Genomic DNA, 6,628 nt, shown 5'->3' on the forward strand with positions numbered 1-6,628 from the left:
CAGTTGGAGGATTGCATGAATTTAAAATATTATCACTTTATATGTATGTTCAAATATGGTATCTCTGAGCCACCCCTCCCCAAAGCAGAAGCAGTCCCAGTGGAAGTGTCTGCTGGTTATTTTGGGGAGAAAGTTCCCAACTGGAGTTGTTTCTATCCCCCCATTAGTGAAAAGCAATGAGGAAAACAGTGGAGACTTGATGGTCTATTCTATTTCTGACTCTAATCAGAGTCTCTCCCTGTTCAGCGAGTAGGATGAGATATACACCATCCTGTCTCCTTTAGTTAGTTTTTCCTTCTCTTTGTTCATCCTGCCTCCGACCCAAATGTTCTCTAGTTCCAAAATAAAAACCTCAGCATTGCAATGAATGCAAATGTAGAAGGATGGGAAATTGCAGTGAGGTCACTGCTGGCCTCAAACAGCCAAAAGTGTCCTGTTACACACACACACCCCCCCCACACACACACAGTCCCCACAGAATGAGAGAATGGGAACACATAAAGATATTAATAATTGTTTAATTTAGCTTAGATTTTGAGTTTTACTTTCAGGAAATTTTGATTTTCTTTTTATTTGACTATATTTGTAAATTTTTTATAATGAGCATAAACTGTAAAATAGGTAAACTTTAAACAGAAACTATATCAATTAGGTATAACCTATTTTTAGAATCACTATGGGGTTGAAGTGCGTGGGTGACTCAGTTGGTTAAGCATCTTATTCCTGATTTTGGCTCAGGTCATGATTGCAGGATTGTGAGATCAAGCCCCACTTTGGGCCCCACACTGGGTATGGAGCCTGCTTGAGATTCTTTTTTTCCCTCTGCCCCTCCCTCTCCCTTCCCTCTCTCTCTCTCTCCCTCTAGGGAAATAAAAGGAAAGAATCACTGTGAGGCTGCTGCCAAGAGCTTGACAAAAATAGGAGAGGATAGGGTGCCTGAGTGGCTGAGTTGGTTAAGCATGTAACTTCTGATTTTGGATCATGTCATGATCTCAGGGTAGTGAGATCCAGCCCCACACAGGGCTCCACTTTGGGTTTGGAGCCTGCTTGGGGTACTCTCTCTCCTTTTGTCCCTCCCCCCACTGCCTGCCCATTTCTCTTTCTCTATATCTCTGGGGGAAAAAAATGAGAGGAATATAAATTGCTAGCACTGCAGCAGAGTCTTGATACAATCAGGTGACAGAAGTTAGTTACTAATGAAAATTAGGTAACCAAAATTATTTCTAAGAGGCATGGGCAAGCAAATTCCCAATACACAGGGTGGTATTGTAACTATAACAGACTACTTGATATATACGTCAGATATATAATGATTCCTATTCCTGAATTTTGGACCAAGTATCTTTAGCCTCCCCGAGAAGCTAAAACAACTCTCCTTAGGTGAGTGACTTTTCAATCCTGGGAAGATTTATCATTAAGTACAGAGAAAATGAATTAATTAAGCACATAGTATTGGGGCACCTGGCTGGCTCAGTTGGTTAAGCATTTGAATTCAGTTCTGGTCATGATCCCAGGGTCCCAGGATCAAGCCCCATGTCTGGCCCTCTGCTCAGCATCCCTGCTTCTCCCTCTCTCTCTCTCTCTCTCTCTCTCTCTCTCTCTCTCTCCCTCCCTCACTTCTCTTCCCTTCAAATAAATAAATATATATACATATATGTATATATATATATATTAAAAAGCACATAGTATTAACACTTCCATTTAATTCAGGAAAAGCTGTGTTTGTTTACAATGTTTAAGAGAATCTGGCAGTCAGTCTTATAATTTAAAGTTGGAAGACACAGGAGAATTTGCTTGAATGTAGAAACTGCTTTGAATGTTACAAAATTTTAGAGGTATTCTATACAGAAATGTATTAGGTGTTCAAGAGTTGTTTAACAGATTTTTAAGTCATTTAACATATTATTTAACATACTAATAACAAAAGTAGTTTTCTTAAGCTTCTGCTTATGAAAGTGTTGAGTTTATTGTCAGGCAACTAAAACATATAAGAAAATCAAATGCATTTAAACATACAAATGTAATTTAAAATCAATTACTTTAAAAAAGGGAATTGCTTATTTACATTAAAAAAACTATCAGATTTCTAAATGGAAAACAGATTTATAAATTAAACTTACAGGGTTAAAAAAAGATAGGTTTTAAGAATTTCCACATTATATACAATGGAATATTCCTCAGCCATTAGAAACGACAAATACCCACCATTTGCTTCAACGTGGATGGAACTGGAAGGTATTATGCTGAGTGAAGTAAGTCAATCGGAGAAGGACAAACATTGTATGGTCTCATTCATTTGGGGAATATAAATAATAGTGAAAGGGAATAAAGGGGAAAGGAGAAAAAATGAGTGGGAAATATCAGAAAAGGAGACAGAACATGAGAGACTCCTAACTCTGAGAAACGAACTAGGGGTGGTGGAAGGGGAGGTGGGAGGGGAGTGAGGGTGAATGGGTGACAGGCTCTGAGGGGGGCACTTGATGGGATGAGCACTGGGTGTTATTCTATATGTTGGCAAATTGATCACCAATAAAAAATAAATTTATAAAAAAAAGAATTTCCACATTAATATATTCACTTAATATTCAACCCTTGTAACTTTAGGTATTCCTTAAAAAGCAGAAAAGCCATTTCCCCAACATTAAAAAAACACAAACTTTGCTTATCACAATCCTCCACCTGCCCATGCTGCTTGCATCCCCTGGAGAATCTTCTGTGGACATCGGCCTCTTAGTGAAGCTGCCAGGATAATTTCTGTTTGCCATGGGCATCTGGCCACCAAGGAATTTCGCACCCTGAGGATTACTCTTGACACTTTTATGTATTCCATTGTTTTATATGATTTTCCTAACAATCATTTATAATTGGATGTGCTCCTGAATCTACTTTTTATTAAAAAAAAAAAATCTGCTGTGCACAATTTTCCATGTACATTACAACTGGTTTTTTTGTTTTTGTTTTGTTGGGGGTGTTGGGAGGGGGAGGGAACTTTTATTTATTGTGTTCACAAACGCCATCTTTTCAGCATATCCTTTTAAGTTTAGTTCTTCCTTCCAGTTATACTATGTACTATCAGTTTTGATATAACTATATATATATAAATATAAAATTATATATAAAGAGTTATTTGAAACAAAAAAATCTAAATACTTATATTTAAATGGGAAATTTTAGGGGTGCTTGGAAGCTCAATAGGTTAACCATCTGCCTTTGGCTCAGGTCCTGATCCCAGAGCCCTGGGATTGCCCTGTGTGGGCTCCCTGCTCAGTGGGGAGCCTGCTTCTCCCTCTCCCCATTGTTTCCGCTCTCTCCCACTCTCTCTCTCAAATAAAATAATAAAAAATATTTAAATAAGAAAATATTTTAAATGCATGCCAATCAAATAAAAATTTTGACATCCCTCTAGAAATTTGAATAAATGATCACTTATGAACTCTGCGTGTAAAATAAGATAAATTGGACATCAGACAATAAAAACAAGTACAATTTAAAATCAGACTCACAGCAAGAATACCATATTGTATTTTATAAAGCAACTATTGCTTATAGGTATCAAGGATCAACTACAGTCTCCACCATATCAAGGCTACTTCAAAGGCTATAACATAGGTAGTATCCAGGCCTACCTACTACTGGTTCCTTCATTTCTTCATTCATTTGGTTATTCCAAAAACACCTATTAAACACAACTGGTGTATGACAAGACTGCTCCGTGCCCTCAATGAGCTCATTTTCCAGAAAGGTAATCCTCCCCAGGGCAGGGTCTATTGGCAAAGGCCATGGTTATGAATGGCTTTATCTGTCATGCAAATGAGCTTGAACTTTTGGTCTGGTGGAGTGTTTTAAACTGGAGAGAAACCTGATCTGGTTTACATTTTTAGAAAATTCATGGGGTTAGCCCTCTGCAGGTTTGTTTAGAAGGAAGACTACAGAGGCTAAGACTGAATAGACTATTACCAGATGAGAGATGATGTCTTTATCTATGCTCTGCTGTCAAAGTCAGGTGAGCAGAGTGAGGGATCTGACTATTCATAGATTCACAATGTTAGTTAGTTCCAGCTAATCAAAGTTTTACTGCAATAAAAACAGATTAGAATGTCTACTTTGAGGCTTAACACCAGAAGCTCTCTGCTTTTTGGATTTTTTTCTCTTTTGTGAAATGGGAAGCATCACAGGTTTAGGTGATGGTTAGAGGTTACCAAGACACAATTTCCAACGTGGAGGGTGGTGAGGAATCATAGATCTTCTCACTGTGGATGAAAAAGGAAACCAAGAATGTTCAGGTAAATTGTAGGTACTTCTTGGGACAGTCTGCAGTGTGTCTTTAACGAAATGTTTATGGTGTTTTAATAGAGCAACAGTTTCTTTTTTTTTTTTAAGATTTTATTTATTTATTTGACATACAGAGAGAGAGAGCACAAGGAGTGGGAGCTGCAGGCAGAGGAAGAGGGAGGAGCAGACTCCCCATCAAGCAGGGAACCCAATGCAGGGCTTGATCCCAGACCTTGGGATCATGACCTGAGCCCAAAGCAGACACTTAACTGACTCAGCCACCCAGGTGCTTCAAGCAACAGTTTCAATAAAAATTTTTCCTCACAACTTCACAAGATTCTTTTCTTGACTAAACTTTAGCCAGGCTCCTGAATCTTCTTCTAGACCCTTCTATACGCTTCCTTGTAAAATCCAGTGTTAGCCAGAACCCTGCTAAATCAATTTAGCAAGAAACCTCACCCTGGATATCTGATCATTGTGGCTTATCTTCAGCAAGAGTCCTGTTGAGTACCTTTAGCCAGAATCACCCTTTACATCTGATGCTTCCTTCCACTTAGTGATTTGCTCTACACTAATCCCTATCCTGTTCCTTGGCTATACAGTCCCACTTGTCCACACTATGTTCAGAGTTGAGTCTAATCCCCTTCTTCAAGACCTCATTTCAGGGGTCCCTAAAACTACAATCATGACCCCCCTTGATGCCTTACTGTCTTCAATAAGTGCCATTGAATTTTTTTTTTTTTTAATGCATCCAAGGGGATAGATGAATAAGGATCATATAGACAGATGGAACCTGTTGTCAGGGTTCTGGTTTCCATGTTGGATGGTGATTTCTTTCTTTCTTTTTTTTTTAGATTTTATTTATTTACTAGAGAGAGAGAAAAAAATGGGGGGGGGGCAGAAAGTGGGGGTAATCTCAAGCAGGCTCCACACCCAGCTTGGAGCCTGATGCAGGGCTCAATCTCACGATCCCGAGATCACGACCTGAGCCGAAATCAAGCACTGGTGGCTTAACCCGACTGAGCCACCCAGGGACCACTCCATGTTGGGTGGTGATTTCAAGGGCACTTCTTATGTTATTATTAATAGATAGAAGTCCTTACATAAGACACATGATGAGAATTATGATTAATCTCTCTCTTTGACCCCAAAGACTATTCTTTTTTTAAAAAAAGAAGAGAAAAAAGAGAAAAAACCCTCCCTACCAGAAGGGAGGCAAGGTAGCTAATGTGGAACAAAGGAGGGGGCTTACCAAATAAGAACCAGAAAATCTTGGAATCTTGTCTTTCCAAGAATTTTCCTGGTCTTTCCTAGGTTACCACTCCTCCTATCTCTCTCTAGAATACCTCAATTGATTACCGCACCCCCCGCCCCATAAAATACCTTGCTAGCTGTTCAACTTTGGGTTTTAATCTGAAAAACTAGCTCCATGTTGCTCTTGTGTTAGAAAATATAGTTATTATTACCCATGCATAATGATAATCACATAAAATAATAATAAACACCCTTAAAACTACAATCCATCCTGGAAATTAGAGCCTTCTCATATGATTTTAATAAGTTGAGCATGAGGGGTTCCTGGGTGGCTCAACGGTTGAGCGTCTGCCTTTGACTCGGGGTGTGATCCCAGAGACCCGGGTCAAGTCCCATGTCAGGCTCCCTGCATGGAGCCTGCTTCTCCCTCTGCCTGTGTCTCTGCTTCTCTCTCTCTCTGTTTCTCATGAATAAATGAATAAAATCTTTGAAAAAAAAATAAATTGAGCATGAAACAACCTCAAATCATTTCTCTTCATACTGGATAAAGTTTAATCACATATAATTTTATAGAGACAAAGTAAAAATAATAAAACATTTTTTTAGCCTCTCATGTAAAAGAAGTCTGGCAGTAGCAGGTCTGGAACTGATCCAGGAGTGGGAAGCTGCTCTCTGTACCAGATCCAGCTGTCAGCCTATGCAGTCGTACATATACTTCGTCATTCCTAATGACAGACTCCTTGAGAGCAGGACTCACATCTCATTCTTTTTTTCTTTTTAAGATTTCATTTATTTATTTTAGGGAAAGAGAGAGAGAAGGGGCTCCCCACTGAGTACAGATCTGAATGTGGGGCTCGACCCCGGGACCCTGAGCCAAAAGCAGACATTTAACCAACTGAGCCACCCAGGCACCCCCACATAGCTCATTCTTATCTCATTCTCATCCACGGTGTTGCCACCATGTCAGAACAATACTTCAATAAATATCAGTTGTAAATTAGGGACAGATGGATGCCCTGGTGGATGGATGGTTGCCCAGGTGGATGGAGATAAGATTCTAAGGGAACTTGATATCTAGTACCAGCTATGCTGACATAAGAAA

Source organism: Vulpes lagopus, chromosome 7 (genome assembly GCF_018345385.1).
Source record: "Vulpes lagopus strain Blue_001 chromosome 7, ASM1834538v1, whole genome shotgun sequence".
Classification (NCBI taxonomy): Eukaryota; Metazoa; Chordata; class Mammalia; order Carnivora; family Canidae; genus Vulpes; species Vulpes lagopus.